This window comes from Ambystoma mexicanum, chromosome 1p, assembly GCF_040938575.1.
Source record: "Ambystoma mexicanum isolate Mex_15411 chromosome 1p, UKY_AmexF1_1, whole genome shotgun sequence".
Lineage (NCBI taxonomy): Eukaryota > Metazoa > Chordata > Amphibia > Caudata > Ambystomatidae > Ambystoma > Ambystoma mexicanum.
The window spans coordinates 100,311,258-100,323,177 of NC_090921.1; positions in this window are offsets into that span (position 1 = coordinate 100,311,258).

Here is an 11,920-nt window from a genome sequence, read left to right on the forward strand (position 1 = left end):
ACGAGCACCAAGGGTTTCCTTAGGCAGGGAATACCCTTTAAAATAGGGAGAGTTAGGCCTTTTGCATATTGTTTAATATTAGGTTATGTTATTTTGTATTTATATAGCGCCTTATATACCATTGGTATGGTCTGAAGGCGCTGGTAGGTTGAACACCCTTGGGAACCGAAGTTCAGATCATTAGAGAGAGTAGAGAGAGTCAAAGGTGTGTGTGAGCACTGGATATGTTTGCAGCTGGTGCGGTATTTGTGTAATAGCTGCTTCTTAGCGGTAGGTGTGGTGCTTGAGAGATCTGGAGTATGTGTTCGTTCTGGTAGGATTTATCCAGACCGGATGTGGCTGTGTAAGGCCTGAGGAGAACGCCTGGCTGGGCGGGGTGTAACCAGCAGTGTTTACTTAGAATGATGTGGAGTGTGCGACGGATGTTGGTATGAGAACAGTTATACCGAATGGTGTGATAGTATCTCTGTGTTCTAGTTGAGTGGTGGTGTAAAGGAGAAAGTAAGCATGGTGGTGTGATATGCTGGGTTATATGGTCTTTCGAACGTTCTCTGCATTCCAAACCATACTATATACGTCACGCAATTCTATGCGCTCCAGTCGGTTCCATGCTCTCCTATCTACTCCATGCACCCCAGTCTGCTCCCCATATTCCGGTCCACTCCACGCACTCATGCATTCCAGTCTGCCCTGCGCGCTCCAGTCTGCCCTGCACGCTCCAGTCCGCCCTGCGTACTCCAGTCTGCTCCATGTATGCACTCTTGTCTGCCCCACGCATGCACTCTTGTCTGCCCCACGCATGCACTCCTGTCTGCGCCATGCTCTATGCATTCAGCAGCTCTACGTACTCATCCGTTCACTCTAGGCACCCCTTCGATCCAGGCACTCCTTCGCTCCAGGCACTCATCTGCTTTATGCCCTCACATGTACTATGCATTCACCCCCTCTGCGCACTCAGCCCCTCTGCGCACTCATCCCCTCTGCGCTCACATCCCCTCTGCGCACACATCCCCTCTGTGCACACATCCCCTCTATGCACTCATCCCCACTGCGCACTCATCCCCTCTGCGCACTCGTCCCCTCTGTGCACTCATCCCCTCTGCGCACTCGTCCCCTCTACGCACTCGTCCCCTCTACGCACTCATCCCCTCTATGTACCCCTTTTTTCATATGCACTCATTCGCTCATATGCATGCGTCTGTTCTATATATTTGCCAGCCCTACCTACTAGTCTGTTCTATGCAGTCCTCCACTATATACATTCTTCCGCTCAGTTCATCCATCCAGCTCTGCTCATCCATCCGCTCCCCGCACTCTGTATGCATTTCGCACTCATCCATTCTACATGCTTGTCCGTTCTACGCACTCACCCGGTCTGTGTAACTCATCCGCTCTAGGCGTTTGTCCACTTTATCACCTCGCATGCACTACACCTTCATCTGCTCTATGCATTCACCCACCCTACGCAATCACCTGCTCCCCGCACTCACCCGCTCCCTGAACTCACCCGCTCCCCGCGCGCATCCGCTCTCCACCCTCATCCATTCTCCACACTCATTCACTCTCCACACTCATCCACTCTCTGCACTCATCCGATCTCTGCACTCATCTGCTCTCCACTCTCCACACTCATCCACTCTCCACACGCATCCGCTCTCCGCACTCCGCACTCGTCCGCTCTCTGCACTCAGCACTCATCCGCTCTCAGCACTCATCCGCTCTCCGCACTCATCCGCACTCATCCGCTCCCCACACTCATCCGCTCCCCGCACTCATCCGCTCCCCGCACTCATCAGCTCCCCGCACTCATCCACTATGCATCTATGCATCCACTCCCTGCGCTCATCCGCTCCCCGCGCTCATCCGGTCTATGCACTCATCCACTTTATGCACTCGTGCTTTCCACGCATTCAACAGCAATATCCTGTTCTATATATTCATCCGCTCTGTACACTCATCCGCTCTGTACACTCATCTGCTCTGTACACTCATCCGCTCTATACACTCATCCGCTCTATACATTCGCCAGGTCTGCACGTTCATCTGCTCCAGCGATCTACACACTCTCCACACTTCCGTACTCATCCGCTAACAACACTCATGCGCTCTACATACTCATCTGTTCTACACACTCATCCGGTTTACGCAGATCCGTTCTGCACATTCATCTGTTTTACGCACTCCTGTGTTCTACTCCCTTCTCTGTATTTACGCACTCATTCGCGCTACATGCTCGTCTGCTCTACACACCCAGCCGCTCTTCACGCTCATCCATTCTATACACTCATCCGATCTACATACTCATTCAATTTACACACTCATTCAAGCTATATAGTCAGCTGTTCTTCCACTCATTCATCTGTTCCACACGCTTCATCCATTCTAACTATTTCATCCACGCCATTCACTTTGTTCACTCCTCATGCATTATGTCCATTTCAGGAGTTTAAATCTCTTTACTGTTTCCGTATGATTTACTCTTATTAACCATTTCACTGCTTTGATCTACTTTACTAATTTATTTCTAGTTGCCATTCTAGTTTATATTAGGGGTTATTAGCTGTCAATTTCTCGCATCAGGTAGTTTGTTGGATTGGTGTTATTGAGATGGTGTTAGTCTGTTTGGGTTAGTTTGGTACGGGATGGTTTTAGGGGAAGAGCCAGGTTTTAAGCAGTTTGCGGAAAGACGTTAAATCCTCAGTTAGGCGGATGTGGGGTGGGAGTGAGTTCCATAGTGTGGGGGCCAAGGCTGAGAATGATGATCCGCCTAACCTGACTGAGTTTGTCTTCGGTATGACTAGGGGGCCGGCTAAGCTTGATCTTAGGGTGCGCGGGGGGTGATAGGGTTTTAGCTTGTCTTGAAGATATTGAGGTCGGGTTTTATGCAGTGCTCGATGGGAGATGCATAAGGTTTTGAAAGTCACCCTTTGGGCTACTGGAATCCAGTGCAGCGTCTTAAGGGCTGGGGAGATGTGGTCTCTTGGGCCGAGCGCGAGTAGTAATTTGTTTGCCGCGTTTTGTGCCCTTTGGAGTTTATTCAGTTGGTACGCGTGGAGTCTGAGGTATAGGGAGTTTGCGTAGTCCAGTCTTGATATAACGATTGATTGGACCACGGAGAGTCTGTTGGGAAAGGAGAGGTATGGAAAGATGCGCCTAAGGGTTTTAAGGTGGTAGTGGCAGGACTTTGAGACGTTGTTGACTTGGCACGAGAGTGTTAGGTCAGAGTCAAGGGTACATCCAAGATTTTTCACTGAGTTGGAGGGGGTCGGTGAGATGCCCATGGCGGATGGCCAGGGTAGTGGGTGCGGAAGAACTTCGGAGTTGCCACATACCATGATTTCTGTTTTGGAGGGGTTTAACAAGAGGTGGCTTTGGGTCATCCAGAGTTCTATGTCATGGAGGCAGGAGGCCAGGTCAGGTCGGGAGTTGGGTTTTGAGTTCAGGAGTTTTAGAATTAGTTGAGTGTCGTCGGCGTAGTTGTAACATAGGATGTTGTGTGAACGAATTATTGGTGGGAGGGTGATCAAGTAGAGATTGAACAGGAGGGCGGATAGGCATGCTCCTCTGGGACTCCCGTGTCGACTGGTCGGGCTTGGGAGGTATAGGTGGAGAGTATCGTTATTTGGTACCTATCTTTGAGGAATGAAGCTATCCATTTAAGAGCGGTTCCACGAATTCCCAGGGAGCGGAGAGGGTCTAGTAGGATTGAGTGATTGATTGTGTCAAAGGCGGCGGATAGGTCAAGAAGGATTAGTGCAGCGCATCCCGTGGAGTCTGCCATCATTTTAAGGTCATCCCAGATTGAGGTTGGGGTGGTTTCAGCTCCGTGACGGGCTCTGAAACCTGATTGGGCGGGTCTAGGAGATTGTTGGCTTCGACAAAGGAATTTAGTTGGGAGTAGGTGGTTCGTCAATGAGTTTGGCAAGGAGCCTGGGATTTGAGATGCGGCGGTAGTTTTTGGGCTCGAAAGGGTCGAGGGAATGTTTTTTAATTAGAGGTTTGACATGAACCGTTTTGAATGCATCGGGAAAGATACCAGAGGAAAGGGATGCATTTTTGATGGATCTTGCGTGTTCTCCTGCGCAGGTGGAAGCGAAAATTTGAGGGTTGTGGCTGGGCAAGGGTCCAGCGTTGAACCAGATGGTTTGCGGGCAGATAGAAGTTTGAGAAATTGCTCTGGTGATATTGGACTAAAGGATTTGAACATTGGTTGCGAAGTGGTCGCAGCTGGTGGCTCGGTCGGTATTGGGGGAGAATTGCCTGGTGGATGTAAGAGAGCCAGTTTGGTGGCTAGAGTATTTGTTCTTTTGAGAGCCGTGGTGTAAAAATGGAGGGAGAGTGAGTCGCACAGTGATTGTGAGGAGGTCGTGACGGTTGTGGTGCAAGCCGGGTTTGTGAATTCGGAGATGATTTTGTGGAGTTCTTTGCTTTGGTTTTTGCAGTTTAGGATTTGGGAATTATAGTGGCCTTTTTTTGCTTTCTGGATTTCGGCCTTGTACTGATAAAGGTGTCGGGCCAAGGTGGCCCTGTTCTCTTTGGTTTTGTCTTTCTGCCATTTGCGTTCTAGGTATATATATTTGTTTAGTGGTCTTTAACTCAGGAGTGAACCATCTGGGGAAGAGGCCACGGCGGTTGATGGTTTGCAAGGGGGTGTGAGCCGCATCAGAGATGTGTTGAGCCATGAGTCAAAGGCGTCAGGGGTTAGTTGTTTATTGAGTTGGCAGGTAGGTGGTGGAGACTGGAGGAGTGCGTCGGCTAGGTCCGGGACAATTATTCATTTTTTTCCAGCATTTGCGTAGATTCGGAGGTTCAGATTCGAGTACGGGAAGGGGGTCGGGTGAGCGAATCGCGAACAAGAGAATGAAGTGTTCAAACCAGATGATAGGGCTGGGGGTTTTAAATGAATCAGGGTGTTGGAGCTAATGATGGTATCAAGTGTGTGTCCTTTATAGTGAGTTGGGGCATTTATGTGAGGCTGAAGGTTAATTGCATCTAAACCGTCAACCAGAGAGTGTGTCATAGGGTTGGTGGGGATGTCAAGCCATATGTTGAAGTCTCCAAGAAGGGAGAGGTTTGAATGGTTTAGTTGAAGGGTGGCAATAGCGTCGCAGAGGTTGTTTGCGAATTGTCTTTCATAGCCAGGGGGCCTGTAGATTATTAGGAAGCTGTGTGAGAGCGATGGGGAGATGGATAGTTCAACGAGGAGAGATTCGCAGGAAGGAATTGAAGGTTGGTTGTCGATGATTGAGGCGTGGAAGAGAGACTTGAAGACGAATGCTACTCCCCCTCCTCTGGAGGGATGGTTCAGTGAGATGAGGGAGTAGTCAGGGGGGAAGGCTTCATTAGCGATTGGGGCGAAGTCGTCAGAGAACCAAGTTTTGGTGATGAAAACCAGGTCTGGTTTGTCAGAGGCGAGGAGGTCAAAGATGTAGTGTCTGTTATTTGCTACGGATCGGGCATTAAATAGGATGCAGTTCACATTGGCAGGCGAGGTTGGTCTCGGAGCTGGAGCGGAATGGGGTGGAGGCGGAGAGGGTGGAAGCTGGAGAGGGAGAGGGGTAGGGTGGATGATGATTGATGGGAATAGAGGGCAAGCAGAAAAATTGGCGGGATTCGGGCGGGATTGGGTGGCTGCGTGTGTTAGGATGATCGGGTTTGGTTCGGAGGATTTGAAGGTGGGGTGTGGGCGGTTAGGAGTTTGAGTTGATGAGAAATCGAGGGAGAGGGGTTTCAGAAGGGTGAAGCCACGGGGGAAGGAGGTGATTGGGGGAATGAGGTGGTGGGTCGAGACAGGGGAGGCGAAGATTGCTGAGAGATTGAGGGGGACCAGGTACATTTCCTCTTTAGATTCTTTGTTGCGATTGGAGTGTGAGAGAGGGTAGGGGGGTCAGAGGGGGAGAGAGATGCGTCTTCGGTTCTTGCTAGGGCTAGGCGTGCAGTTTTTAGGGAGGGTAAAGGGTGCGGTCGGGGGGAAGGTGGTGAGGGTTTGTGGGCAAGGCGGGGGTGGATGATTGCAGGGAGGGGTGTGCCTGGTATGATAGTGAGGGGAGCGGACATGTTTAACGTTGACTGGTCCGTGGTGGGATTCGGGGGAGGAGTGGTTTTAGGGTGGTTGGCTCACCATCGTGCCCCTCTGGCTTGGTGTTTGGGGAGGGGAATGGTAGGGAATGCGAAGAAGGGGGGGTGATTTGGGAAGGGGGGACAGGAGGGAAGGCAGTACAGGGAGTGGGGCGGTCCACGGTGGTCGTTTCCGGCAAGCTCTGGTGGAGTGGGTGTACTCATGCTTGGTACAAGCTTTTAGGTGGAATTTAGGAGGGCTTTCTAATTGTAGTTCTACATTCAGTGGGGGCACACTTTTAGGCACACTTCCAAGTTCAATTTGCACAGAGATGATATTAGACTATTAGGTGCACTTCTATATTCGACTGTACACAGAGATGGTATTAGGCTATTGGGTGCTATTAGGTACACTTCTAGATTCAACTGTACACAGAGATGATGTTAGGCTATTAGGTACTATTAGGTACACTTCTAACTTCAACTGCACACAGAGATGGTATTAGGTCTACCTCTAGATTCAATTTTGTATAGCTGGGATATCAGAATACTAGGCACACTTCTCTCAATTCGACTTTATACTAGGAGGGTATAAGGCATGAATCTAAAATTAACTTTGTACAGAGAGGTTATCAGGGAGATTAGTCGGTTCAACCAGGCACAGTATTAGACTATTAGGATATTGGGCCCACTTCTAAGTTCAACTTCCGCAGAGAGGCTATTGGGCGCCCTTCTACATTTAACTTTCCCTCAGAAGCTATTGGGCACACTTCTAAATTCAACTTTCAAAGAGAGTTTATTGGGCACACTTCTAAATTCATCTTTCACATAAACGCTGTTGGACACACTTCTAAATTCAACTTTCACAGAGAGTCTATTGGGCGCACTCCTAAATTCAACTTCTAAATGCACTTCTAAATTCAACTTTCACATAGAGGCTATTGGGCACACTTCTAGATTAAACTTTGATGCCTAAGGAGTTTGTCAGACTCCACAACCAAAAGAAACACAGAGGTAAAATTCACATTAAAATACATGAGAGTGGGAAAAAGGGTTGTGAGGAAAGGAGGAGGAGGCACTACTATGGGTTACTTGTGCGTTTCTATTATTTACAAATGGCGGAATTATCCGTATGTTGTTTATTAGTGGTATAATTAGGATTTCAGGTGCACCAGGGCGAATGTCACAGGGCCACTCGGGACTGGTAAAAGAACTGGGGAGAGAGAGGCATGTATTGCTACCTGCCAACCCTTAGTGCACACCCAAGGGAATATAATTCCAAAACGTATCAATGTTGCAGGCACGTGAGCTCTAGTAGACCACTCACTGCTTGTGATTCTGAATTTAACTAAGAGTATCGGTCTCTTTTCTCTAGGATTCGGAGTTGGAAGGGTAAAAGAGGTAGGTAGGTGTGTGATCCCGAGTTGCCAAGCAGTTATGTCTTCCTTTTTCAATTCGCTTCACATAGTTAAGTGTGTCTATTGATTCATTGATGTAAGACAATACAACTTTAGGAAAAGTAAAAAGACCCGTCATGGGTTATTTTTAATCAAACCAAAATATTCTTTTCTTTCTTTCAGAACCTGTCAAAATCTATAATTTGTACAGTTTACGAAACCTTATTCATAGATATACTCTAAACCATAAGATTCGTTATGTTTGTATACATAAATTCACAAAGTCCCTTTTGGGTAACAACAGAAAGTGATTGTGGGGTAACAACAAGAAATGAAGTCAAATACATTTCCTGGTTTAAGTCACCAAAACAAAATAGTATCGAGATTTATCAATGTGTTGCCAACGCGTTTCGGACTTTTCTGACAGTCCATCTTCAGGGCTAAATGATACTACTTCTTCCAATATTACATATGTTCTTGGATTCAATTCCTATGGTAAAACCATATAGATAGTATTACACTATAGGTGTTTCAACACTTGTTCAAGATAATACAACTTAACAACAAAGGGTTGTGGTTTGTGATAATATATTTAAGTGTCCCTGTGACCTATTCTATGTAGGCATGACCACGCGGAAAGCGAAAACCAGATGGTCGGAGCACAAATCCAATATTAGAACTAAAAGTCAAAAATCTCCTGTTGCAATACATTTCCTACAAGATAGACATTCGGTAGCTGAAATGAAATGCGTAATACTTGAACATGTAATTCTAGGCCCTAGAGGTGGAGACATCTCAAGAACTCTCCATCAGAGGGAGATAGTATGGATTGACACCCTTGACTGCCTTAGTCCCAGAGGCATGAACGTAGAGTTCGATTTAATGTGTTATGTTTGAATTTATGTACATGCACAACTTCGGCTATATAAGGAAATGTGTAAATGTGTTTCTCGGTTGAACAGACACTGACTTTGGGAACAGCTGTATGTACAATACCAACTGTCCAAAGCACATGTTCCAAACATCTTGTATCTAGATATCTATCGAGGTTGTGAGGGGTTTCAGATCCATGAAAAAGCATGTAAATATGGGCATAATGGTTGATTTTATAGAATACATTTCTAATAAATTGGATAAGTGGGTATAGGTTTCACAAACACTTATAAAGGGAACATAAAACAGATGCAGAACGAGCAACATAAATGCAACCTCTTTTGTAGAGAACTGGTTAGCATAGAAAAGATCCCTGCACATAGATCATGTGCAGTATTTATTTATACATTTGATAAGCACGCTAAACCATGAGGCATCAAGGCGCTGGTTACAGGTTAGTTTAGATATGGGAAGCAGAACAAGCTTCATAGCACAGGGCCAGAGGCACCACATGTGCCTCAGTAACCTAGGCTTCTCGCTCGGGAAGAATTAATCCAGCCCCAGTGCAAGCTTCCTTCACAAATAACAGGTAAAGTTGCAGGTGGAGCAGATCAATCTAAGTAGAACAGGCATAGCATAGGCCTCAGCAACGCAGGCTTCTCACACATGTAGAACTCGTCCAGTAGCGCTGCAAGCTTTTGAATGATTCTTTTAGACATAAAAGGTCAGCTTTATCTATGGTGTTCTTCTTTTGATAGCTAATGTTATTATCCTAAATCCCCCCTGACGTGTGTGTCACACACGGTCAAATCTAACCAAAACAGAAATATTGATCGTCCCTCAGGAAGACAATACAACACCGGCATACCTGACCTGGCCCCTGAGCATGGGAGCCCAACTAGCGACATTGACGTTGTTAAAAAATCTGGGAATTCTCATGGACAATGCACTTACGTTGGAACCACAAGTAAACACAAAAGTAGTAGCAGTTGTCATTTATCTAGCGCCTTTTCCCATTTGTATGGCCTCAACAGGCTTTGTGGTAGGAACACCCTCAGGGACCGAAGACCAGGTATGGAAAAATGCTTAGATAAGCCTTAGATTGCATGCGTGCATTTGGCCAAGATTAGGAATTAGGTGGGCTGGCTAGGGTCCAATAAGTAACCCAGGAATTCTGGTATGTGAATGGCTGCTGAGGGAGGTCTCGGCAGAGCGCTAGTGCAAGAGAATCAATTTTTGACCAGATAGACCGGAAGTTGTCATAGGTTGTCGCTGTATTCTAACTGTTAGGAGGATACTCCCAGGCAGGTCGAGGGTTGGTAGAAGTTCGTGAACTCAGAACTCATGGAAGGCCTAACTACTTCCCTTTCCCAAAAGGAACGCAGGCCCAGACAGACAGCAAGTTCAACTGTGGTGTATTACAGCCTAAACCAACAGGGATCAGTACACGGAAGAAGGGATACTGGCACATCTCAGTATGCTCTGGCTCGCAGGCCAGTTTTGTAGTCAGGTTGCATCACACTGGCATCACAACTTGGGCCTTTCTCCAGAAAACCTATCACACCCTGTGATTGGGTGTTGAGTAGTAATCTACCTATGGAGGACCATATATCGGTCAGGTCATTGGCTCTCCCATGTCAGATGTCAGGCCTGACCCAACCCAGAAAATTGCTACTTCTAAAATGTTACAATGTGAGGATCTTACTATTGGTTCTTGCCCATCGCTAGCCACCACTAGGGTCTTGAACTGTGATTGGCTAGAGCTGTCGTCCCCAGGACTGGGACCCAAGTCGGTTCTCAGCTTGGTGTGTACCTTTTCAAGGTAATAAGAACAACTATGTGTCTGCATTGTAACATGTGTAAACCACCAAACACTATGCGTGCATGTTCTCATTATAGACCACTTGTCTTCTTCTGTAACAACTTAGTTGCAAACCATTGTCTGGATGCGTGAGACTGCTCCTCTTTCCCAGCTGCTAGTTTCGGTTCACTATCAGCCTGCTGGATCACGTGTTCAGAGGCTGTGTTTTTGAGCTCTGTAGCTCTGAATTTGTCCGATTTTATTAAGAATTATTTGTATTTTCAATGCTGGTGTTACTGCAGTTCAGGGAATGGAATGTCACTCACAACAACGTGGCCTTGGCAGCAGGCCCTGTCCCACACTGTTACTCCTTGTATCGCGCTGAATTCAGCTCAGCTCAGCCTTGATTGAGACAGTTGTGGCCTGCTCTAATTTTCCTAACCCAAGGGATGGTCTCTACATATGTGTGCTATTCCATAGTATCCATAGGTTAATTACTAATGGCGCTGTCGGGTCCTTTGGGTGCTCCTGCCGCTCCATAGGATTAGTTGCATATAAGCATCGGCAAGCTTTTGCACAGGGTCTCTTGCTTCTTATGGATTCTGCTTTGCTGCGGTCAAGTTAATGACAAAATAATAAAGCAATGGCAGGATGTAAATGTATTTGTCCTCTATCTCATAGAACTGAGGCATATGTTCTTCATGTATTCGGGTGCGTGTTTTCGTGTCCCAATGTGCGGATGACACATGTGTTTCCTGTCTAACACTGCTATGTTGTGGTGTCTCTAACGACATGTGAGTGTGTCTTCTTGGCGCTTTAGCCGAGGCTGTCAATTGATGTGTCCTTAACAGTATCCAGAGGCTCCTCGTTCACTCTAGGCCGCATTTGTGTTGCTCCTGGGATGTAGGGTTGGCAGAGTGTGTACCTTTCAACATACTTATCACTCGCGGGGGCACTGGGAACTGGTACATAAGGGTGAGTGTGATCGTTTCAGTTCTTCTTTCGGTTCGTATGTCTGGTGTAGCGGAAAACGGGGGTAGATTTAGGCCATCCCTCTTCATAACAGCAGAGGTTTTAAGGCAAGTCTGGTGAAGGGGCGAAGCTGTTACGTGTTCAGCTAGACCAAATTTGTCATAGTTGCATTCTAAAGTGTGAGGGTGGATAGCAGTGCCTGCGGCAGATGTCCACTGAAGAGGTTCGTTTATGCATACCTTAAACTCAGATGGAGTTTATCTTTGATCTCGCTGTGTGATCCTGCAATAGCAAATAAAATGTTTATACCTACTGTGATTAACGAGGGGGATCCTCCCTTACCTCAATTTCCCAAAAAGAACCTTGCAATCATCTCCTTGGTATTACCAAAAATAGACTACACAAAAAATGTCCATCTTGGAATGCCAGAATGCATCACAAAAAAATGAAAACACATCAAAAATACTGCAGCAAGACTACTCCTGAGACTAAATAGAAGAGACCACATCACACCGGCCCAGTGAAGTCTGCACTGGCTGCCAGTGAATAAATGCATTCACTTCAAATCCCTCTGCATTTCCCATAAATCACTATGCGGACAAGGTGCTTAATTCCTCTAAGCCAAAAATCCCCCGTGCCAACAAGCAAGAGATTTAAGACAGAGCAACGACCTCCAAATAGAAACAAGACACTATGAGAAACGGAAATCCAGAGGAACCACCTTCTAGTATCTGATAGCCAAACTATGTAACTTGCTAGCGAAGGAATTAAGAACGACGGAAGACCACCTAACATTCACAAAACAACAAAAATATGGCTA